The 26720-nt window shown below is 35.6% G+C and overlaps 1 protein-coding gene across 3 annotated transcripts in view; it reads right to left on the reverse strand.

The window, feature by feature from the left end:
* The window catches only part of HMGCLL1 (3-hydroxy-3-methylglutaryl-CoA lyase like 1), a 191553-nt gene that overhangs the window by 73846 nt on the left and 90987 nt on the right, over window positions 1-26720 (reverse strand). The window lies entirely within an intron of this gene.

A 26720-nucleotide genomic window follows, 5' to 3' on the forward strand; every position in this document is an offset into this window, starting at 1 on the left:
ACTGATTGGCACAGGACTATTTATGATAAAGCAAAGTTTGGAAGAGCAACCTTCTTATTAAGATACTTACATAAGGGATCAAGAACCCCCCAACAATAAGGTAAAGATGACACCACCAAAAGAAATGAATAAAGCTCCAATAACTGCAATGAAATGGAGATTGATGAATTGTCATAGGATTCCAAATAATGCTTTCAGGAAGTTTAGTGAACTACAAGAACATGAAGACACGTAATCAAAATTAGGAAAACAATGCCTAAGACAAAATGAGAAGTTCAACAAAGAAACAGAAACCATAAAGTCTCAGAACTGAAGAATCCATTAACTTCCAATAGGTTCAAAAGCAGACTTGACCATCTTTACTATGAGTAATTAATTCCAATAAAAATAGATGAAAAAGATATAAAATGAATGGATTAAAAGTAAGATACATCAATATGCTATCTACATGAAAACGCAATTACCTTAAAGACACATTGACTGAGATTGAAAAGATGGAAAAAGTATTTCAAGCAAAGCAAATGGTAATTAAAAACAAAACAAAAGAAAACAAAAAACCCCGGAACTTAGGTAAAGGTCATTACATAATGTAAAAGAAGTCATCCCATCATGTAGATATATTAAGCAAAAAGTAACAAAAGGCGACAACAGTAATGAAATAATATTTAGGGACTTCGATATTCCACTTCAACAATGGGTAGATATTCCAGAGAATCAAGATGAAAACAGAGGATTTGAGCAACACTATAAACCATAGGGACCTAACAATACATACAGAACCTTCTATACAATGACAGAATAAGATATACCATAGGTTAGGCCACAAAACAAGTCTTAGCAAATTCAAGAAGACTGAAATCATACCAAGTGTCTTCTCCGACTACAACGTTATGAAACTAGAACTCAATACAGGAATATTTATGAATAAGTTAAACAACACACTCCCAAACAGTTATTTGATCAAAGAAGAAGTATCTTAAAGATGGAAACACAAAATCCACAAACTGGATGCAACAAAATAAGTTCTAAGATGGAAGTTCATTGTAACAAATGCTTACATTAAGAAGAACAATCCCCAAGTAAATTCTACACCCTAAAGAACTAAAATAAAAGAACTAGGTCCTAAGTTAGCAAAAGGAAAGAAAAAAGATTGAAACAGAAAAAGACCAAACTCGGGATTCTTTGAGAAGATAAATTTGAGGAACTTTTATCTAGACAAGGGAAGAAAAAAATGAACAAGAAAGCCTTACAACTGATACCAACAAGAGGGGATAAGAGGCTACCATGATCAACTATATGCCAACAAACTGAGCAATGTAGAAGCAGTGAAATAATTTTTAGAAACATACCACCTATAAGACTGAATTAGCAAGAAATAAAAATCTCCCAACAAAACAAAGCCCAGGAGCAAAAGTCTTCAATGATGAAATTTATTAAATAAGAGTACTGCAAAGAACAGTAGACAGTCCCATTTTTTACAAGGCCAGTATTGCCCTGATAACACAGCCAGAAAAGGACACTACCAGAAAACTAGTTTCAATCTTGATGAATACAGATGCCAAAATTCTCAATAAAATATTAGATACTAAAAACTAAAATAAATTGAATTGAGAAGTCCATTAACAGGATCATCCACCACGATCAAGTGGGTATGATACCTGGGAGGCAAAGATGGTTCAACATCAATTACATCACACTGTAATGAAAGAAAAAAAATCCCATCATCTCAATAGATGAATGAAAAGTATCTGATGAAGCTTCATTTACAATTGTAAAAAATAGCAAGTTACATATAGAAGGAATGAATCTCAACATACTAAAATCCATATGTGATATCCTACAGCTACCATTGTACTCAGTGGAGAAAAATTGACAGCTTTTCCTTTAAAAAAACTTTTTTTTTAACGTTTATTTTTGAGACAGAGAGAGACAGAGCATGAACGGAGGAGGGTCAGAGAGAGAGGGAGACACAGAATCCGAAGCAGGCTCCAGGCTCTGAGCTGTCAGCACAGAGCCCAACGCGGGGCTCGAACTCACAAGCTGTGAGATCATGACCTGAGCCGAAGTCAGACGCTTAACTGACTGAGCCACCCAGGCGCCCCTTTTTTTTTTTAATTTTTTTTTAACGTTTATTTATTTTTGAGACAGAGAGAGACAGAGCATGACAGCTTTTCCTTTAAAATCAGAACTAAGACAAGGGTTCCCACTTTCCCCACTGCTATTCAGCATAGTACTAGAAATCCTTGCAAGAGAAATCAGGCAAGAGAAAGAAACAAAGTCACCAGAATTAAAAAGGAAGAAGTACAATAGTCTATATTTGTAGTTAATATGATTTTATATACTGAAAATCCTAAACCGTTAGGATTATTCATCAGTGAATTATATGAAAAAGAAATCAACCCCATTTATAATACCTTCAAATAAAAAAATACTTTAACGGAGAAGATAAAAGAGCTCTACACCCTGGAAACACAGATAAATGCAAAGTATCCTGTGTTCATATATTGGAAGAATATTGTTAAAATATCAACAGTACCAAAAGCCATCTTATGGATTTGATGCAATCCCTACCAAGAACCAATGGCATTTTTTACAGAGGTAGAAAAACAATCCTTAACTTTATATGGAACTGTGGGAGGCATCAGACTTCTAATTTCAAACTATTTTACAAAGCTACAGTCATCACAATAGTATGGTATTGACCTTAAAAAGATCAGGGGCACCTGCATGACTCAGTGGGTTCAGCATTGATTTTGGCTCAGGTCATGATCTCACATTTCTTTTTTTTTTATTATTCTTTAAAAAAAATTAACATTTATTTATTTTTTGAGACAGGGGGAGTCACAGATTCTGAAGCAGGCTCCAAGCTGTCAGTACAGAGCCCCACCCGGGGCTTGAACCCATGAATCATGAGATCATGACCTGAGCCAAAGTCGGCCGTCTAACTGACTGGGCCACTCAGGTGCCCCATGAGCTCATATTTCCTGAGTTTGAGACTGCATCAGACTCTCTGCTGTCAATGCAGAGCCTGCTTCAGATCCTCTGTCTCCCTCTCTCAAAAATAAACATTAAAAAAAAAAATCAATGCAACAGAATCCAAAGCCCAGAAATAACCTCGGGAAATAGGTTTAACATTTGACAGGTTATTCAAGAATATTCACTGGAAAAAAGATAGTCTTTAATAAACAGTGGCAAGAAAACTGGATATTCACCTGTAAAAGAATGTAACTAGACCACTATTTTACACTACTCACAAAAATTAATTTGAAATGAGTTTATGTCTTAAATGTAAGAGCATGAAACTTCCAGAAGTAAATAGTAAAAACTCCTGGACATGAGTCTAGCAATGATTATTTGCATATGATATCTAATGCATAAATAACAAAATAAGAAGTGTGGTTACATCAAACTAAAAAGCTCTGTAGCAAAAACAGTCAATAACATGAAAAAATAATCTACAGATTAAGAAAAAAAAGTTGCAGAACATCTTTGATAGCAGACTATGTATAGAACTCATATAACTCAATAGCCAAAAAATAAAAATCCTATTAAAAAATTCGCCAAAGATCAGAGTAGGCATTTTACCAAAGACAATATGCAAATGGTCAAGAAGAACATGAAAAGATCTTACCATCACTCATCAGTAGGGAAATGCAAATTAAAACCACAATGAGATATTACCTCCTGCCCTAGAATGGCTATCAGTGAAAGGACAAGAAAAAAATGTGAAAATGTAGTTAAAGGGGAAAACTTGTGCACTGCTGGTGGGATTGTAAATTGGTACAGCCCTTAAGGATAACAGAATGAGGGATCATAATTTAAAAAAAAAAACATACTAAAAATAGAACTATGCGATTCAGCAATACCACTTCTACAAATATATCCAAAGGAAACTGCACCTCATGTTCATTGAAGTATTATTTATAATAGTCAAGACCTAAGTTAAGTGACCATTGATGGATGAATAGGTAAAGAAGGTTTGGTATATATACACACAATGGAATACTAGTCAGCAGAAAAAAAAAAAAAACACAGGAAAATTGTGCCACTTGTAACAACATGGGTGGACCTTGAGGAAATTATACTAAGTGAAATAAGTTAGACAAAAACTTACATGCACTGAATTACATCATTTACATTTAAAACACACACAAAACCCCAGAGATATCAGATTTTTGGTTACCAGAAGTGGTGGAGAGAGAGGGAACTGGAGCAAGGTGGTCAAAGACCCCCACTGCTAGTTATAAACATGTACTCGTGCTGTAATATACATTTTGATACTGTTGTATGATATATATGAAAATTGTTAAGTCATAAATTCTGAGTTCTCATTACAAAAAAAGTTCCTTTTTTTCTAGTTCTTATTGTCTATATATGAGATTTGGATGGTAACTTATTACTGAAATAATTTCACAAAATATGTATGCTTTACACCTGAAACTCATAAAGTGATGTATTTCAATTGTATCTCAATAAAAATGGAAAACCCCCAATTAATATGCCCCTTTAAAACCTGCTTTAAACAATAAAAAAATGTAGAATTTAGTTTTGACTGCACTTTTAAATTATTTGGCAGAGAGGCCTTCCAAAAGTCTATTTGCCTTAGGGATTGAAGCAATCCTGAGGAATTATTTTGCTGTGGTCATGTTGAACCATGAGTTCATGAAATATGGATTACTATCATTAACAGGTGACTGCATTTGTTCTCATAAAACTGGCAATGTCTTGGAAAGATAAAATATCCTAATCACCTACTTTCTAAACTTGCAGTCTTGGAGTCATTATTCTGACTGCCTGAATCTACCCTTACTCTTTATTACCCTCACCTAGAAATACTCATGAGCAATTCCTAGTCCCACTGAGTCTGCATTGGAATAATATGTCCCATATGTATCCTTCATTCTCTTTTCCCTCCTATCATTTATCACCAGGAAGTGACTATTGCAGTAGTCTTCTCCCTAGTGTCTGTGTCTCTATAACTTTGCCTTTTCATCTCTGCATCACCCCAAATCCCACTAGTTCATCCTCCACATAGAATTTGGAGTGAGCTTCCTGAAACAAGGCATTAATCAAGCTGTCCTGATTTGCAAATATCAAATACTGTCAACTGCCAGTAAAGTGTAACAAAATAAAAAGCTCTCTCATTTTGGTGCATTCATGGTCTCCTGTGGGTTCCTGTGACACTTACCTGAAATTCCCTCTGCTCATACTGCAAACTCTACAAGGTCAATTAGTAACTGAGCTTACTCTTGCATGCATTCTTCCCACAACTAGAGTACTCACTGTTCAAATTTTATACACACACACACACACACATATATATAGACACAGACACACACATACACACATATATATAGTCAGCAATAGTCAATAACCGTCAGAGCAAAGCTAGTACCGAGTATGGTGGGTTGGTTTTCTTGCTACCTCCAGGCATGGAGTTAATTCATAGCATCATCCATCGCTGGGTGTAGCTCCTGGCCTTGCCTACCACTTCTCCCCAGGCAAGAAAGGTGTCATAGCCCTATTCACTATAGAGCATGCTTGTTAACCCCATTTTGACCAGAAAGTCTGATAAGAATACATAAATATTGTGTAACTGACCAATGCTTGAGCTGACAGCAGACAGAGCTGATCACCCACAAACTAAAGCCCATGGCACTACTGGGCCAAGGGAACATGGAATGTGCATCACCACAAAGAAGCTTAGTGGTCTTTGAGCCCTTTATCTCAGTAACCCTATGAAGAAAACTAATTCATAGTCCCTCTTACAATTGAATACAGCTTCAGCCCATCTGACAATTGTGAGAGTACTTCGGAAGCTGTGCGGCTCATCTAACAGCACTGCTTACAGTGGCACTTGAACAGACAGAACACCTAGCTTTTCCATATGCAGAACAAAACTAGTGGCCTCACCTGACCAGTATATCCAGTGCACACTCTTGCCTTACTGGGGTACCCAAACAACGAACTATGTATGCCTTGGATCCCACTGAGTTACCATCTCAGGGCAGGGAAGCAAATTCATACCCTCAGCTACCAGTGAATATAGTACCCAATCACAACCATTTAATAAGTCTAAGCAAAGAATCCCGGCAACCACAGAGCCCATTCTACAAAGTTATTTGGGAATGGAACCAAGCCTGAAGTAGTTTCCAACTATTCTCGACCAGTAGCATATCCCCAACCCTGACCTCTGAGCTCAAATAATTGCCTTTTCCAAAAATAAATCCTAATGGCAGGACCCACCTGCCCAAGGATGTTACCACAGAGACATTCAGAAACTCAAACTGAACTGACTGGTGAAGAACTTTGAAGCCAACCTTCAAAGTCCAGAAGAGGAGACTGTTTACTCAAATGTGCAGATAACCACGTAAGAATTCACAGATCTTGAAAAGTCTGGTAAATGTAACACTGCCAAAAGAAATTAATAAAGCTTCAATAACTGTAAACAAATGGATATCTACAAACATAATCCAGAGTAATCCTCTTGAAGAAGTTTAGTGAATTATAAGAACACAAAGACAACTAAACAAAATCAGGAAAATGAGAAGTTAAATAGAAACCACCAAACCAAACAACAAAAAAATTCTTAAGCTGAAAAATGAAATAAATGAATTCCAAAGAGAGTTATAAAAGGAGACTCAACCATGCAGATGAAAGGATCCACAACTTGTAGGATAGGACATTTGAAATTATCAGTCAGAGGAACAAAATGAAAAGGAGTGAAGAAAGCCAACAGAATTATGAGATACAATGAAAAAGCACCATGTTCTCATTATGGGAATTCCAGAGGGCATGAGAAAGACAAAAGAAAAGTATATGTACCACAATATTGGCTGAAAACTTCCCAAATATGGGGAGAAAATAGACATATATATCTAAGAAGCCCATGAGACCTAAATATTTTGAGCCCAAAAAATGCTTCATAGAGATACACAATAAATTGTCAAAACTTAACAACAAGAATGCCAGTCCAAGATGGTGACACGAGAAGACCATGAACTCCCCTCCTCCATGGACACAGAAAATCTATACCTCTTTGCAAAGCAATTCATCCTGAAGAAGAATGGAATGCTGACTCAAGAGCTTCTGCACAAGACAGAGATTATATAGAGAACCAACAAGAGAAATACAAACATGGTACCAAGGGCACCTTGATCCCCTACACTGCCAACTACAGTAGGGAGAGATGATACTGAGAGAAGGCAGATTTGTCTTATCTAGGGCACAGAGAAAAGCCAGGGTTTATAAAGGGCAACTGTAATAAAAAGAACTTGCCAAATGACAGGGGAAGTGCTGAAATTCTCTGGGTCTGAGGTCCTGAAAAGGTCCATGGTTTAAGTTCCCTCAACACTGCAATAGCATAGAAGGAAGCAAGGTTCCAGGTGCAATAGCTAGTCAGCCACCTCAGTGAGTCCTAGGTCCCTAACCAACACTAGTCCTGGACACATGGGGGCACAGGAAAAAAAAGTCATGGTTTAAAGAGCAACTAGAATATAAAGGGACGAGCACTGGAACCCTTCCAAATGACATAGAGCCACTGGAACTCTCTCCAGATTGAAGGGGTTAGTGGTTTAAGTTCCCCTCCACAATGACAGAATGGATGGGAAAAGGATACATACAGGCACCCTAGCTGGCCTACTACCTCAGTGAACCCTAAGCCCCTAGCCCACACCAGACCAGGGCATCCCACTGGACTGGCCTCAGCATGGCACACTGGGACACCCCTGGTTAGCACTCACTTGTATTCCCACCAAGGGAATACTGGCATCAATCACATTCCATGCCCACACCACTTTGTCTCCAGGTGGCTTGCTAGGATACTTTTGGTGCACAGTTCTCCAAGACCTGCTGGCTTAGGGTCTGCTCAACCAACCAACCAACCAACATGGCCTAGGCATGGAGAACCCTGGGAACTCCCAATTTGTGCCCATGTGGGTTTCAGGCCCCTATCTCTTCCATAAAGAAACTCAGGAGAATGGAGAGCATAGTGGAAGAACTGAGAACTTTGACAAAGAGACAGAAAAGAAACAATCAGAATTAAAAAAAAAATAAAGTGAAAAATACACTAAAGGAAATTAACAGATACAGAAAAACAGACCAGTTGAGCTGGAAGACACCACCTATGATGACCAGAAAGAAAAAGGACACCTTAAGGGTTGAGTTTGGTCAATGTCAAGCAAACCAACACTGCCATTACAACGGGTCTCAGAGGGAGATGAGAGAGAGAAAGGGGCATAAAACATCACTATAGACATAATAGTTGAAAATTTCCCTGACCTGGCAGAGGAAATACACATCCCTGTTTAGGAAGCAAAGACACTTCCAAACAAGATGAACCCAAGGAGGTCTAAATCACAACACATAATGATTAAAATGTCAAAGGTTAAAGATCAAGAGAGAATTAAAAAGTAAAAGGGAAACTTCATAAGGCTATCAGCTGATTTTCCAACAGAAACTTTGAAATATATCATGCCAGTCCCTGTGACCTGCAAAGAGCTGAAAAGAAAAAAAAAACAAAAAACATCTACCTGGTAAGGTTATCATTTAGAATTAAAGGTAGGTATAGTTTCCCTAACAAAAGTTAAAGGAATTTATCACTACTAAACCAGCCTTCCAGGAATGCTCAAGGGACTTCTCTAAGTGGAAAAGAAAAGGCCATAATTAAGAGAAAATTATGAAAAAATATGTAAAATAGGACAAGATATACATAAAACATGGACAAAGGAGTACAGAAAGTTCTTTTATTATTTATTCATTTTTATTATTTTTTTCTTTTTTTTTAATGTATATTTATTTTTAAGAGCAACAGAGCCTGAGTGAGAGAGGGGCAGAGACAGAAGGAGACACAGAATCCTAAGCAGGCTCCAGGCTCTGAGCTGTCGGCACAGAGCCCGACCTGGGGCTTGAACTCATAAGCTGTGAGATCATGAATTGAGCCAAAGTCAGATGCTTAACTGACTGAGCCACCCAGGTGCCCCTCATTTTTATTTTTTTAATGTTCATTTTTGAGAGAGAGAGAGAGAGAGAGAGAGAGAGAGGGATGGAGGGGCAGGGAGAGAGACGGAGACACAGCATCCCAGGAAGGCTCCAGGCACTGAGCTGTCATCACAGAGCCCAACACGGGGCTTGAGCCTAAGGACCACAGGATCATGACCTGAGCCAAAGTTGGATGTTTGACTGAGCCACCCAGGTGCCCCAAGAAAATTCTTTAGGAATATGTTTAAAGTTAAGTTACCACTGGGGCGCCTGGGTGGCTCAGTCGGTTGAGCGGCCGGCTTCGGCTCAGGTCATGATCTCACGGTCCGTGAGTTAGAGCCCCGCGTCGGGCTCTGTGCTGACAGCTTAGAGCCTGGAGCCTGTGTTGGATTCTGTGTCTCCCTCTCTCTGACCCTCCCCCATTCATGCTCTGTCTCCTTCTGTCTCAAAAATAAATAAATGTTAAAAAAAATTAAAAAAAAAAAGTTATCACTAACTTAATCTACATTGCTATGTACTTAGGGTGCAATAAATGACCTTCATGATAACCACAAACCTAAAACCTATAAAAGATACACAAAAAATAAGGAGAAAGAAATCCAAGAATAACACTACAGAAAGTCACAAAAGGAAAAGGCAAGAGAATAAAGGAAAAAAAGAGGTACTACAAAAACAACCAGACAATAATTAACAAAATGGAAGTATATACCTATCGATAATTACTTGAGGAGCACCTGGGTGGCTCAGTCAGTTGGGCCTCTCTTGATTTCCAGTTAGGCCATGATCTCTCATGGTGCATGATATCAAGGTCTGCATTGGGATTCTCTCCCCCTTCCTCTGCCCATTTGCATGCTCTCTCTCAAAGTTATAAAACAATTACTTTATATGTAAATAGTGTAAATGTTCCAATTAAAAGATACAGGGTGGCAGAATGGATTTTTAAAAAAAAGTCATCTATATGTTTCCTACAAGAAAATCAATTCAGACCTAAAGACACATACAGACTGAAAGTGAAGGGATTAAAAAAAATATACGCTAAAGGAAGGGGAAAAAAGCCAAGGTAGCAATACTTACAACACACAAAATAGGCTTTAAAGCAAAAACTGTAACAAGACTGGCAAAGGGATAAATCCAAGATGGTTACAACAATGTAAATATCTATGAACCCAACAATGGATCATGTAAATACATAAAGCAAATATTAACAGACATAAAGGGAGACATTGACAGTAATACACTAATAGTAGGCAACTTTAACACCCCACTTATATCAATGGATACATCGTCCTGAGAAAATTAATAAAGAAACAGTGTCTTTCAATGACACATTAGCAGGGATGGTCTTAACCAATAATACAGAACATTCCACACAAAAACAGAATACACACAAGTGTATTCTTTCAAGTGCGCATGCAACATTCTTCAATTTAGATAATATGTTAGGCCACAAAACAAGTCTCAATAAGTTTGAGATTGAAATCATAAGTATCTTTTCCAACCACAATGGTATGAAACTAGCAATCAATCACAAGAAAAAACAAAAAACATAAACACATGGAGGCTGAACAACATGCTACACATCCAATTGGTAAACGAACAAATTAAGAGAAAACCAAAAACTACATGGAGACAAATGAAAAGACAATGGTCCAAAAACTTTGGAATTTGGAAGAAGCAGTTTTAAGGAGGAAAGTTGTGATACAGGCCTACCTGAAGAAGTAAGAACAATTTCAAATAAACAAAATAACTTTATGCCTAAAGGAACTAGAAAAACAAAAAAGCCTAAAGTTAGTACAAGGAAGGAAAAAATAAAGATTAGAGAAGAAACAAATGAAACAAAGGTTAAACAAAACAAACCAAACAGACAAAAAACAATGGAAAAGACTGATGAAACCAAGAACTGAAAAGAGAAACAAAATTGATAAATCTTTAGCCAGACCCATCAAGAAAAAAGATATAATCTAAATAAAATCAGAAATAAAGAAGTAACAACTGACGCCACAAAAATACAAAGGATGATAAGGGAATACTATCAAAAATTATATGCCAATAAAATGGATAACCTAGAAGAAATGGTCAGATTTCTATAAATATGCATTCTTCCAAAACTGAATGAAAAAGAAACACAAAACCTCAACAGACCAATTAGTAGCAACAAAATTGAATTGATAGTCAAAAACTCTAAACAAGCTAACATCCAGGGCCAGAAGGCTTCTCAGGGGAATTTTACCAACATTTAAAGCAGAGTTCATATTTGTTCTCCTCAAATTATCCCAAAAAATAAAAAAGGAAGAAAAGCTTCCAAATACCTAATTACCCTGACACCAAAACCACATAAGGACTACAAAAACAGAAACCACAGGCCAATATTTCTGATGAATACTGATGCAAAATCGTCAACAAAATACTAGCACATCACATTCAACAATATAATATTCACCACAATTAAGTGGAATTTGTTTCAGGGATTCCAGGATGTTTCAATATTTGCAAATCAACCAATGTGATAAACATCAACAAGAGGAAGGATAACAATGAGATTATCATCTCAATATATACATAAAAAGCATTTGACAAAATTTAACATCGGTTCATGATAAACCTTTTAACAAATTGGTTTTAGAGGAGACACACCTCAACATAACAAAGGCCATACATGAAAAACCCACAGCTGATATTACACTCAATGGTTAAAAAATGAGAACTTTTTCAGTAATAATACAAGGATATCCACTCTCCAGTTTTCTCAACATAATAATGTAAGTTCTAACCACACTATTCAGACAAGAAAAAAGAAGCAACTAAATTGGCAAGGACATAAACTATTTGCTGACACTATATGTAGAAAACCCTAAACACTCCATCAAAAAACTATCACAAAATATGAATTCAGTAAAGTTGCAGGATACAAAGTCAATACACAAAAAGTGTTTATGTTTCTATACACTAATAAAGTAGTAGAGAAATTAAGCCAACAATTCTATTTGCAATTCCACTAAAAAGAATAAAAAAAAAAAAACAAGGAATAAACTTAATCAAGGAGGTGAAAGACAAGTACTCTAAAAACTATAAAATGTTGATGAAAGAAATTGAAGACTCCACAAAGAAATGTCAAGATATTCTATGCTCATGGACTGGAAAAACTAATACTGTTAAATGTCCCCACTACCCAAAGCAATCTACAGATTCAATGCAATCCCTGCCAAAATACTAATAGCATTTTTCACAGAACTAGAACAAATAATACTAAAATTTGTACAGAACCACAGAAGTACCCAAATAGCTAAAGCAGTCTTGAGAAAGAAGAACAAAGTTGGAAGTATCATAATCCCAAATTTCAAGATACTCTACAAAGCCATAGTAATCAAAACAGTATGGTGCTGGCACAAAAACAGACACACAAATCAGGGAAACTGAAGAGAGAGACCTGAAATAAACCCTCCTTTATATGATTAATTTATAACAAAGGAGGCAGGAATGTTACAATGGGAAAGGATAGTCTCCTTAACAAATGGTGCTGAGAAAACTGGATATCCATATGCAAAAAATGAAACAGGACCACTTTGGTATCATACACAAAAATAAAAAATAAATACCTAAATTTGAGAGCTGAAACAATGAAAATCCTCAAGAAAACAGTGATTTGACACTGGCCTTGCCACATTTTCTAGATATGTCTCCTTAAGCAAAAGACACAAAAGAAAAAAAAAATAGATTTAAATTACACCAAATTTAAAAAGCGTTTACAATGCAAAGAAAACCATCAATAAGACAATAAGGCAACCTACAGAATGGGAAAAAATATTCACAATGATATATCTGATAAGTGGTTAATATATACAATAAGGAACGCATACAACTCAAAACCAAATAATAATAATAATCCCACTAAAATGGGCATTTTTCCAAAGAAGACAAAGGTGGCCAATAGTCAAATCCAAGATGTTCAACGTTACAAATCATTAGGGAAAAGCAAATCAAAATCACAATGAGATACTACTTCATACCAGTCAGAATGGCTGGAATCAAAAAGACAAACAAACAAACAACAAAAAAAACTGTTGGTAAGGATATGGAGAAAAAGGAACCCCAGACCACTGTTGTTGAGGATGTAAACTTCTGTAGCCACTGTGGAAACAGTACGGCGTTTCCTCAAAAAGGTGAAAATAGAAATACTATATGATCCATCCACCTTGCTACAAATGGGCAGATTTCATTCTTTCTCGTATGTGGATCCTGAGAAACTTAACAGAAGACCATGGGGGAGTGGAAGGGGGAAAAAAAAGTTACAGAGAGGGAATGAAGCAAACCATAAGAGACTCTTAAATAGTGAGAACTGAGGGTTGATGGGGGGTGAGAAGGAGGGGAAAGTGGGTGATGGGCATTGTGGAGGGCACCTGTTGGGATGAGCACTGGGTGTTGTATGGAAACCAATTTGACAATAAATTTTATATATGTATATAAAATTAAAAAATAATACTATATGATCTAGTAATTTTACTAGTGGGTATTTACCTAAAGAAAATGAAAACACTAATTCAAGAAGATTTATGCACTCCTATATTAACTGCAGTATTATCTACAATAGCAAGATATGAAAGCCACCGAAGTGACCATCAGTAGATAAAGAGATAAAAAAGTGGTATGTATACACAATGAAATATTACACAGCCATAAAAATTGTTAAGATCTTGCCACTTGCAACATGATGTAACTAGAGGATATTATGCTAAGTGAAGTCAGAAAAGGTCAAATAAAATATAATTTCATGTACATGTGGAATATAAAAGAAGAAATGAATAAAAAGCAAATGAAAAGTAGAAACAGACTCATACAGAACAAGGTGATGGTTGCCAGAGGGGAGAGAGGTAGGGAGATGGGCAAAATGAGTGAAAGGGAATGGGAGATACAGAGGCCCATTAGTGGAATGAATAAGTCACAGGGACAAAAAGTAAACCACAGGGAATATGGTGTTATGGTAGCGTCTTATGGGACCAGCTGAAAGTCATACTTATGAACATAGCATAATGTATATACTTTGTATATGTTGTACTCCTGAAATTATGTAACACTGTATATCAAATATATTAAAAAAACAAGTCAAAGACCAAAAAACAAGTTTAAAATTAGCAAAGAAAAATAGAGAAGTACATGCAAGGGAACCCACAAAAGACTATCAGTGGATTTCTCTATAGAAACTTTTCATCAGGCCAGAAGACAATAAAATTATATACTCAAAATATTGAAAAAAAAAAACTCAACCAATATTTCTATACCAGCCAAGCTGTCCTTCAGAAACGAAGGAGGGATAAAACAGGTAAAAGCAGAAGGAGTTCATCACCACTGGACTTGCTATACAATAATCTAAAAGGGAGTTCTTTGATTGGAAATAAAAGATTTATTAACATCATAACATTTTAAAAATGCATTGTAAAACTCATGGGTAATGGTATACACATAGTTAATAATTCTGTAATTTGGTAATGGTAATGCATAATTCATTTACAATTCCACTTTAATATTTTTTAATATTTAGGTTTTTTTTGGGGGGGGATGGGGGGCAGAGAGAGACAGAGACATAGACAGAAGCAGGCTCCAAGCTGTCAGCACAGAGCCCAACACAGGGATTAAACTCAAAAACCATGAGACCATGACCTGAGCTGAAGTCAGATGCTTAACTGAGTGAGCCACCTAGGTGGACCTACAATTCTACTTTAAAAGTTAAAAAACGAATATAGTAAAATAACCATAACTTAAATTGTCTGTTATTACACAATATAAAAAATGTAAATTGTAACATCACTATCCTAAAATGTAAGGGGAAAGAGAAGTATAAACTGTAGAAATCCTATTGAAGTCATTAGTTGAATTAGTTTAATTCGTCTAACCAATGCATTCAGTAAAATTGTAGGATACAAAATTAACATTCAATAATCAGGATTTCTATACACTAACAACAAATTATCTGATGAAGAAAAACCAATTCAATTTACAATAGCATCAAAGAAAATAAAATACTTAGAAATAAATGTAACCAAGAAGGGGGAAAACCTCTATAAACTATGAGATATTGACAAAATAAATTGAAGAAAACACAAAAAAATGGTAAGTATCCTGTGTTCATACATTGGAAGAATATTGTTAAAATGTCAACACTACAAAAAGCCATCTATAGATTCAATGAATTCCCTATAAAGGTTCCAATGACATTTTTATAGAAGTAGGAAAAAAGCAATTCAAAATTTATAGTCCCTTAACAGCCAAAGCAATCCTGAGAAAGAACAAAGCAGAAGGCATCATACTTTCTGGTTTCAAAGTGTACTATAAATCTGCAGAAATCAAAACAGTATGGCCCTGGTATAAAAAGAGACACAGAGATTAGTGGAAAAGAATTGACAGCCCAAAAATAAACCAAGCATGTATCTTCTTCAACTAATATTTGACAAGGGATTCAAGAATACTCAATGAACAAATGATAGTCTTTTCTATAAATGATGCTGAGAAAACTGAGTATTTACATGTAAAAGAATAAAAGCTAGGGACACCTGGGTGGCTCAGTCAGTTGAGCATCTGATTTCAGCTCAGGTCATGATCTCACAGCTTGTGAGTTCAAGCCCCAGGTCAGGCTCTGTGCTGACAGCTCAGAGCCTGGAGCCTGCTTCAGATTCTGTGTCCCCCTCCCTCTCTGCCCCCTCCCACTTATGCTCTCTTTCTCTCAAAAATAAATAAACTTTAATTTTTTTTTAAAAAAAGACTAAAAGATAGATCTCTGTCTTACCTCACTCTCTCACAAAATTGACTCAAAATAGATTAAAGTTTGATATGTAAGATCTGAGACAAGGAAACTCCTGGAAGAAAATATAAGGGAAAAAAAGCTCCTATAAAAGCAAACGTTTTTTTGGGGGGAGGATGAAATGACACCTACAACACAAACAATAAAACCAAAAATAAATAAGTGGGACTATATCAAACTAAAAAGGGTTTTCACACAAAAGAAACAATTGACAATGTGAAAAGACAACATATGGAACAGGGAAAAAAATAGCAAAACATTATCTAATAAAAATATAAAAACCCATATAACTCAATAGTTAAAAATAAATGATTCAATTAAAAAAAGGACTAAAGACCTGAATAGACATTTTTCCAAAGATAATATACAAATAATCGACAGGTACAAGAAAAGATGCTCAACACCACTAGTCATTAGGGAATTGCAAATCAAACCCATAATGAGTTATCACCTCACACCTGTACAATGGCCATCGTCAAAAAAGACAAGAGATAACAAATGCTGGCAAGACTGGAGAAAAGGGAACTCTTATGTACTGTTGGGATTGTAAACAGGTATAGCCACTATGGAAAACAATATGGATAATCCTCAAAAAAATTAAAAACAAAACTACTGTAAGGCCCAAAAATTTCACTCTGGGAATATACCCAAAGGAAACCTAAAACACTATCTTGAACAGATATGTGCATTCCGTGTTCAGTGCAGCATTATTTACAATAGCCAAGATGTGGAAATAATGTAAATGTTCAATGACAGATAAATGGAAAAAGAAGTTGTGGCATACATACACATAATAGAATAATATTCAGCCATAAAACATGAGGAAATCCTGACAACCCTGCCAACATAGATGGATCTTGAGAGCACTATGCTAAGAGAAATAAGTCAGACAGAGAAAGACAAAATGCTGTATGATCTCACATATATGTGGACTCTAAAAACAAAACACCCCACGAAACTAAGAAAAAACAAGATTCTAATTTTGGTTACCAGAGGCCAGTGTAGAGGGAAGGGGAATGGATGCCTAGTGGTCAAAAGATACCAACTTCCAGCTGTAAGATAAACAAACACCAGGGAATGTAATTTACAACATGTAATATACAATATACCACTTCTGTATGATACATGGAAAATAATATAGTAATAAATCATAAAATTTAGAGTAAATCTCATAACAATGGAAATTTTTGTTTTCCTTTTTAGCTTGTTCTTATTATATCTGTACGAGATAGTTGTTAACTAAGCCTGTCATAGTAATAATTTCATAATAAATTTAAGTATAATCATTATGCTATATATCTGAAGCTTTGCAGTAATGTATGTCAATTATATCTCAACAAAATCATAAAAAGATAATCATAGAATATCTTTACTAAACTTGAGAAGTCTTTAGTAGAAATGTGTACCCATAACCTGATTCTTAATTATTGTAATTTATACAGATTTTTAAAAAATTAGGTCTGTAGAACTTAAATTTGTAACCTAGGTAAAAATAACATTACCTAAGCAATTTGACATGATTTCAGTATTTTGAGAGATGAAAACATTGAGTAAGGTGATGGTATTTTATACTACTTCCTATTATCTATCATACCTAATAGATTGTCACATACAAGGTAGATAAGTTTTTGGCTAAATGAGCATTTTAAAATTAATTATAAAATAATTCTAAATGGTCACAGTGGTACCCATAATTTCCATTTTATATTCTGCTCTACATTAAAGAAATTGATAAATAATGGGGGAAAAAAAACCTTTTATCTTCTTGTTTGGGATTCCATGTTTGACATGCACTTTATTAAGTTTCTCTTCCTACCCTGACTATTCTTGAATCTAACCTTTACAGAGAGTACCATTAACAAGTTTGGTATTCTAAAGTGAGTAGTTTTATAAAAATGAGACAATGTGATCTAACAACTATATTAGGAACATATATTACTCCCATTATGTTCAAACCCAGAACTAGAAATCTCTGTAACATATGAGACAGTTGATTGAACAACAAAGTGGAAGGATTCTTGACTTTGGCTATTGGTGTTATCAGTGGTTCCAATTTTCTGTGTGTGTGTGTGTGTGTATGCTTGTGTGTGTACTTGGTTTTGGTTTTGGTTTTAGTGCTGGGCATATAACCATCAACTGATTACATTCCAGTAGGCCAAAAACCAGTCAAGCGAATAATACTTCATGTTAATACCAAACTAATCAATTTCAAACCAATATTTCTAAAGGAAAATAAGTATTCACATTACATTCAGTGGCAAGAATATATATGTATATAAAGTTTCCTTGTAAACATGAGCTTCCATAAGACAACAAAAATTGAGAAAAAAAAACTTGGAAGAAATTAGAAAATGAAAATCTGAATGTGTTTTTATACAAACAGGGCAAAACAGCAAGATTTCCAAATTAAAACCATATGTGTTGAGAGAGAAGTGATGAGTACTTGGTTGAAAACAAGATATTGAAACAAAATTAAAACAATAAGATGAGACATTTACAGAATGAATAAGGGAGGTGCTTGAAAAGGTAGTGAGTTTTGAAATTTCCATCTGTTATGCCAAGAAAAGAATATCATATCATATCCTGGCCCAAACAGCCACCATAATAATATAAAAGCCAAAGTTAAGTACTAAAGAGAACAAAGACTAGACCGGGAAGAAGATAATTTTATGAACAGATGATGTTATTTTTTTCCCTGAAGGTGATAACAGCAACAAGGATTCATTTTAAACTAAAAATGGTTATTTTTTAAAAGCCGCTAAAATTTACCAGGGTGAGTCTGTCCTCCTGATTCAAAACTTGATTATGTGCAAAGAAAATGAAATCACAGCTACGGCCCAGGATTTCTGTCTTACTCGGTGCACTCAGATGCGAAGACAAAGAGACTTGCGTTAATCTCATTTTTGGAATAATATGATCATGCTAATAAAGTCAAAATATCCAAGAAGAGCAAACAAGATATTTTGATTAACTATATCTGCTACGAATTGATGAAAATTTTGTGAATGAGATACCTTCATAAAGAGAAACCCTCATAAAGAGATAGCTTCCAGGGTGACAGCTTTTTTTTTTTTTTTTAATGTATCAAGAATTGGGAATCTGGAAAAATAGGAGTCTTTCTCAATATCATATTTTATTGTTATGGGAAAAATGTGTGTCTCAGCATCATGTTGTTTTAAAGTCTTAAGTGAAAACAAGGAGTACCCACTGGGAGAACTCTAGGTAATTTTAAGAAAATGAAACAAACAGCACGACATTCAGGCTCATGGGCCGTGAAAAGACATCAAGCAGATCCACTCTCCACTTTCTACTCCAAGGTGCATGGTGTTTGAGTCTACCTTTCTGTTTACACCTGCTCTCCACCAGGGCTGCACCTCCAACCTACTCAGCCTCTGGGGCCCGAGAAAGATTGTCTAACTGACTAATAAGTATTAGGGATTTTCCTGGATCATCAAAGTTGTGACTTCTGGGAATGGAGATCTCAAGGATAAATGTGGTTCCCCACGAATACCCCTTTATCCCAGAGAGTCAATCAACTGTAAATTAAATGTTCTGATATAGTTGGGGAAACGTTGATTTTTTTTTTTTTTTTGGCAAAGCTAAACCATAATTAGAAACAAAATATTCTGATGAATTCAGTGTTCTTTTTACTGTCTCACAGAACGTTTCTAAGTTAAAAAAAAAAAAAAAAAAAAAAAAAAGGCACTGATAACCAATTTAATCAGCATGGACGCGTTGCTGTAGAAGAGGCAGACTATTTTTGGACATATTTTCCTTCTTGGTAAGCTTCAAGCTTATGATCTAAGCATAATCCATTGCATAAAGATTGAATACTTGCATTTTTAGCATATTACAGAATTTCATGTGTTATTTTTATGTATTAATTGAATGCCAGTTTAAAATGCCATCTAACTCCAGAAATATATAAAAATTATATTATCTCTGAAAATAAAAACTAATTGATCACCTATTGCTAAAACAACAGAGAAGTTTATATTAATAAAAAAAAATGGTGGGGGGCGCCTGGGTGGCTCAGTCGGTTAAGCGTCCGACTTAGGCTCAGGTCATGATATCACCGTCCATGAGTTCGAGCTCAGAGCCTGGAGCCTGCTTCAGATTCTGTGCCTCCCTCTCTCTCTGGAACTCCCCGTTCATGCTCTGTCTCTGTCTCAAAAATAAATGAACATTAAAAAAAATGTTTTTAAAAAGATGTTGATGGTAAACAAAAGCAAGCTACATTTTTTTCAAATATTTAATCATTTTCATCACTGATAAAAGCAATCCAACCAGCTGAAAAAAATATAGGAAGCTACTTTGTTCATCTTTTGCACACTGACTTTTATGGCCCAGGAGCCCTTCTTCTACACGTTGGAAATGTGGACATTAAACTTTTGCTGGAATTCTTGTCCTCTTTTATTTATGTATTTTTTGATAATTTATATATTATCTCACCTTCCAATAAGAATATTTTCCAGCAGAATACTGTGATGGAACAAGTTTATTGTGTAGAAAAAAAGATTATCATAAAAAAAATTTGAAAATACGAATTTAAGCTAAGACAATTTTCTTTATAGCAGTACTGTTCAGAGACTTTAACAACTAAATCTAACATCTACAAGAGTGTCTGATAAAATGAGTATCTATTAAAAATTAATGATACTTTTTTTTTTAATTTTCTTTTTACGTTTATTTATTTTTGAGACAGAGAGAGACAGAGAATGAATGGGGGAGGGTCAGAGAGAGAGGGAGGCACAGAATCTGAAACAGGATCCAGGCTCTGAGCTGTCAGCACAGAGCCCGACGCAGGGCTCGAACTCACGGACTGCGAGATCATGACCTGAGCTGAAGTTGGTCACCCAACCAACTGAGCCACCCAGGCGCCCCTAATGATACTTTTTTTTTTTTAACACCTCTGTAAGAGCATCAAATTTTCACTTTTTAAAATTTTCTTTCTAGCTCATTCTATTTAGTTCTTTATTTTTTTTTAATTTTGTAAATGTTTTTGTTTGTTTGTTTTTTGAGACACAGGGTAAGTTGGGGAGGGGCAGAGAGAGAGGGAGACACAGAATCCGAAGCAGACTTGAGGCACTGAGCCTTCAACACAGAGCCCAATGGGGGCTCAAACCCACGAACCTTGAGATCATGACCTGAGCCAAAGTCAGACATTTCACCGATTGAGCTACCCAGGTGCCCCTAGTTAGATCTTTATAGATGTTAAAAAATGAGTAACATGTATTTACATGTATTTGTAATGCAACTCTGTTTCCTGGCTCACAAATAAACTGAGTAAGAAGTTATTTTTACTGTTACTAGTTTTAATTGCAATGACTATAATAACTATTAAATGCAGTGTTACCAAGGCAATTGTTCTAGAAACTCTACATTGCATATCAAGTATGCCTAATTTCAGGAGGCAGACATCATTGTATGCATTGTATAGATACAGAACTGACAACAGAGAGACTCCTCTGGCTAGTGATTAGAATTTTCAGAAATTCTCCCTGAGAACGTCCAATACAAACTGCATAAAGAAATATTTGCTGTTTGGTAGCATTGAAATATGGTTTAGCAAAAGTTAATATAAAAAATGCTTTGATATAAACATTAGGAAAACAATTTGGTTTTTCTAAAAGAGAATAATAAACATATGGAAAACATTATGAAGAAAGGCACATTAACTAAAAGTCTATTAAGTTTAAGGAAAAGAGACACAAAGTATTTCTTTAGGAGAAAGCTAAATATTGCCTATTCTGTTTTGTCTCCATGCTACCAATTAACATGTACTGTTATTTGTGGTACTGGATCTCATTTGTTTTATTGTGTTTGTATCCAGTTATGAAGACAAATCATTTGAATGAAAAAAAATAGGCTCTCCAATTGTCTGATATTAAGTAGATTAAATAATTTGTTCATTGGCATTTTACTCGGGTACTTGGGAACATGAGAAAGGTGAAACTAAATTTTTTTATAGAAAAAATTAAGACAAGTATATTGGTCCATGTACATTTCTTCCATTACTAAAATGTTGCATGTTTTCTCACCTCATTTTCTTGCTCTTTCAATTTTGAGTGGTTATAAATATGCCACACTTAAAGCTATAGTCTCAGAATTATTTCTCTATGTTAAATATCTGATAATTACGAGTTCTTGACTTGCATACAATTATGTACACTTGAATAAGTCATATGTTCAAGTAATAAAAGCACACAATAAAACCTGGGAACCCAAGAAAGATCTTTCTACTACATGATTAGTATGTGCTTTCCAGACTGAGGGGGGATGTTCCATTTATAACTCATTTGTTTCCTACAATTGTGGCCAAGTTTCCACTTATTATATGTCTCCTTGCCTTAATATTAACTTCCAGTTTAGAACACTGTAAACTGTTTCTCAAGCCCCAAATTAAAGCAAATGATATCCACTCCACATCCACCACCAATTTTACTAGAAGCCACTTCAAAGATTCCATTTTTAAAAATGAAGTAGAGCCACTGCTTCCCGAAGCCAAGGTTAGTCCTGTTAATAATGAAGTGGAACTTTCTCTGATTTCCTGTCTATTTAAACACGGGCAGTTTTTTTTCCAAGACATTTTTTCTCCTCCACTAAAGGTAAAAGTGGTCAGTTTGTTGTGGCTACTGCTATTGGGGAGGGGATGTGAGATGAGAAAAGGAAAACATCCCTGGAGAACTCAGCCTTACTCAGTGTTGCTGGAGACCAGTATATGTGTGTTTGCAAGGACAGTCCAGAACCACATTCAGGTCGATTTATGAGCATAAAAGTTCCAAAACATTTAAACATTTTCTCAGCTACACTCAGTTTCAAAGAGAGCAATAGTGTAGACTGTCAGGGACATCAAACTGGATAAAAGTGGATGGCAAAAAAGACAAAACTTTACAACTTCAAATGTTAGATTCCCCAGCAGGTTTCTGCTTTTTGGCCACGTACTCACTTGTTCATTTCAACTAGCCTCTCCAGCTTTACATCATGTTGTTTCCTAGACAAGCCACTGTTACCCTCTTCTCTACCAATTTACATGGTGACAACAACTTATGATCTGGGGCAATGGAAGACCAGGCTGGAAATATACTATTGCTTTCCCAGGGCCCTGCCTCCATTCTACCCTCCTATCTCCCATACTTACCTGGTGCTTATGCACATAGTACAAGAATAGAACACATAGTTATAGAAAGTGGTAGATATATTTCCTACTAAGTGCCACAGGGGCTGCTGAAGACAACATCCACCACCTTTGCCCTTTTCCTCCCCTGACACACACAACACAACACAACACAACACACACACACCAAAAATAGTTCAGCTTAAGTTGAAGACGTGTTCTTTCAGAAAAAAATTTAAATCATTCCTGGCACCTCAAGGTGCCACTAACCCACAACCAGTTAAAAACAATTTATCGGCCTGGGTCTTTCACTGCACAGGTGATGTGAATTTGAACCCTAAGTCCACACAGGGATTGGCAAAAAGTTATGACGTATAAAGATGGACTTAGTATTTCTCCTGTATACGTAGCCAAAGCCATGAGAATGAATACCCTTGCCTTTTTCTCTCGTGAGGAGGAATTTTTGCTGGTTCACCTTTTGAGAGCATGGCATTTGGGAGGGGTCTCCATCTTATACACATTCTCATTCATGTTACCATCTTGCTTGGGACCAGGGTTATTTCCCAACCCTTTGTATGGCTGTTTCAGGATGGGAAAATGCCCCAAGATTTCAGTCCTCACCTCTTTGCAAGGAGATGCTCTTCAATTAATTCAGCCTATGTCATAAAGCTTAGCTTCTCTTATAAATTATTTGTCTTCTCTCAGTTCCTAGGACAAAATCTTCCCCCCTCCCAAGGCCTTTTGCCTAAGTGGTGTTTCATCTGCTTGAACTATTCTTTTCACACACTGGCATGTGCACATGCATGCACACACAGATACTTACACCCCTTATAGGGGTTAGTTCTCATGTTTTATATCTGATTTTAAACATTACTTTCTCAAATAGGCCTTGTTAACCATTAAAATCACATTAGGGTATCAGCAATATTTTGCATTTGGGCATTTTCAAGAGGTAGTTTCCAGAAGAAGTTTGGATTCTCAGATTTTGCACCATACTCCTAAATCCCAAAGAACTAAATTATCATTCATTATATAGTAACTGTGCTACACAAATAAACCACCACCCAAAGTGTCACCATGCTTAGAAGATATACCCATATAGTGGGATGAGAAAAGGAAGGGGAAGGGAAGGAGAGAAGTGAGGGGAAAGAGGGGGAGAGGGAGAGAGAAAGGGAATATCCACACAGAGAAGTCAGAGAGGGGTGGGGGAGGCAGATGTCTTCAGGAGCTGGCTGGTCAGGAACACTTAATAAGTTACAGTTGTAGCTGAACACAGAATCCTGAAGTGATCCCTACTTGTCTATTGTTTTAGAAGCTAGAATACCTAGGAAGGGAAAATTGTAAAAATTCCCACGCCCAAAAGTCCATGGGATATCATTTTCTGTTGTAATTCAATACAGTGTTCCTTGCCTGCTTCCAGAGGATAAACATGGATTTGTGCACATATGCTACAAAGTCAAAATAAGCCCTTTGTCGGGCTTGATCTTCACATAGTTTTTTAACTTCTGCCAAACAACTGTATACTTTAGGACTATGACATACAGTTTTACAATACGGATTTTCAGCCACACTAGAAAGTTTTGATACAGTCTTGTTTTGTCAAAATCATGGGTTCTATAAACATCACACAAACCTATTTTTAACTAAGGTTAACAAGCTACCACTAATTATAAGATATATCCATAAACACTATTTATATGTAGTGTTTTAAATAAATGCATTAAAAATAACTAAGTTATTAGAATTTAGTAAGTAATTTTTCATCACCTAGCTTTCCAAATATCTTCATTTTGACGACCTAAAATAATGTACTTGATAAAAAAAAGCCAAGAGTCTCTGAAGAGGATGCCTGCAACATCACAAAAACTTGTTAAACAAAATATAGGTACAAAAATCAGATAAAGGCACTATTAGAAAAGAAAATTACAGGCCAATGTCTCTGATGAACATAGACACAAAAATCCTCAACATTATCAAACCAAATAAATAATACATTAAGGATCATTCACCATAATTAATTATTACAGGGATGCAAGGATGGTTCCATATCCACCAATCAACATACATGATATACCACTTAATACCATGAAGAACAAAAATCTTATGATCATATCAACAAATGTAGATAAAGCTTTTGACAAAATTCAACGGCACTTAATAATAACTCTCAAAAAAGTGAGTTTAAAGGGAATATTCCTATACATATTAAAGGCCACATACGAAAAACCCACAGCTAACATCATACTCTATGGTGAAAAGAAGAAAGCTTCTCCACCAACATCAGGAACGAGACAAGTATATCCAATGTCGCCAGTTTTATCCAGCATAGTACTACAAATCTCAGCTTTAGCAATCAGACAAAAAAAATTATTATGGAGGAAGTAAAACTGTCACTCTTTGCAAATGACATGATCTATATAGAAGTCCCTGAAGTCCACACCAAAAGCACTGTTAGAACTACAAAATGAATTAAGTAATGTTGCAGGATAGAACATTACTAAAGAGAAATCTGTTGCATTTATATACAGTAATAACAAAGTGGAAGAAAGAAAAACTAAGAAAACAATTCTATTTACAATTGCATCAATAATAAAATACCTAACAATAAATTTAACCAATCAGGTGAAAGACCTGACATTTGAAATCTGTAAGTAATTAATGAAAGAAACTGAAAATGACAGAAAGAAATGGAAAGCTCTATCATGCTCATTGATTGAAAGAATATCATTAAAATGTCCATACAATCCCATAGTAATCTAAAGATTCAATCCAGTCCTTATCAAAATACCAACGGCATTTTTCACATAACTAGAACAATAATCCTAATATTTGTAGGGAGCAAAAAACACCCTGAATAGCCAAAGCAATCTTGACAAGGAAGAACAAAACCAGAGGTCTCACAATTCCAGATTTCAAAATATACTGCAAAGCTAAAGTAATTAAAAGAGAAAAAAAAAGACACATAGATCAAGAGAACAGGATACAGAGCCCAGAAATAAACCCATAGTTTTATGGTTAATTCATCTGTGACAAAGGACTTTGGAAAATACAAAAGAAGTGAAGAATATACATTAGTCAGTTTAATAATGATGTTGGGAAAAATGGACATCTACATGCAGAAGAATGAAACTGGATCACTCTGTTATGCTATACACAAAAAGAAACTCAAAATAGATTCAAAAACATAAATATGAGACCTGAAACCATGAAACTCTTAAAACAAAACATAGGCAGTAATCTCTTAGACACTGGCCTCAGAAACATTTTTCTATACATGTCTCCTCAGGCACAGGGAACAAAAACAAAATTAAAGTATTGGAACTATTCCAACATGAAAGGCTTTTGCACAGTGAAGAAAATCATCAACAAAACAAAAAGGCAGCCTACTAAGTGGGAGAAGACATTTGCAAATGATGTATCTGATAAGGGGATAATATCCAAAATATAGTAAGAATTCATACAATTTAACACCAAAAAAATCCAATAAAAATAGGAAGAGGACTTGAATATTTTTTAAAGGAGACTCCAGATGGCCAACAGACACATTAAAAGATCCTCAATATGACTAATCATCAGGGAAACGCAAATCAAAGCCATAATGAGATATTGGCTCACACCTGTCAGAATAGCTGGTCTCAGACAAGAAATAAGTGCTGGTGAGGATGTGGAGAAAAAGTAGCCCTCATGCACTGCCGGCAGAAATTCAAACTGGTACAGCCACTGTGCGCAATGGTACAGAATTTCCTCAAAGAATTAAATATACAAAGACCATACAACCCATATTTCAACTTTTGGGCATTTACCTGAAGACAACAAAAACACTAATTCAAA

The sequence above is a fragment of the Panthera onca genome, chromosome B2 (assembly GCF_046562875.1).
Source record: "Panthera onca isolate mPanOnc1 chromosome B2, mPanOnc1 haplotype 2, whole genome shotgun sequence".
Classification (NCBI taxonomy): Eukaryota; Metazoa; Chordata; class Mammalia; order Carnivora; family Felidae; genus Panthera; species Panthera onca.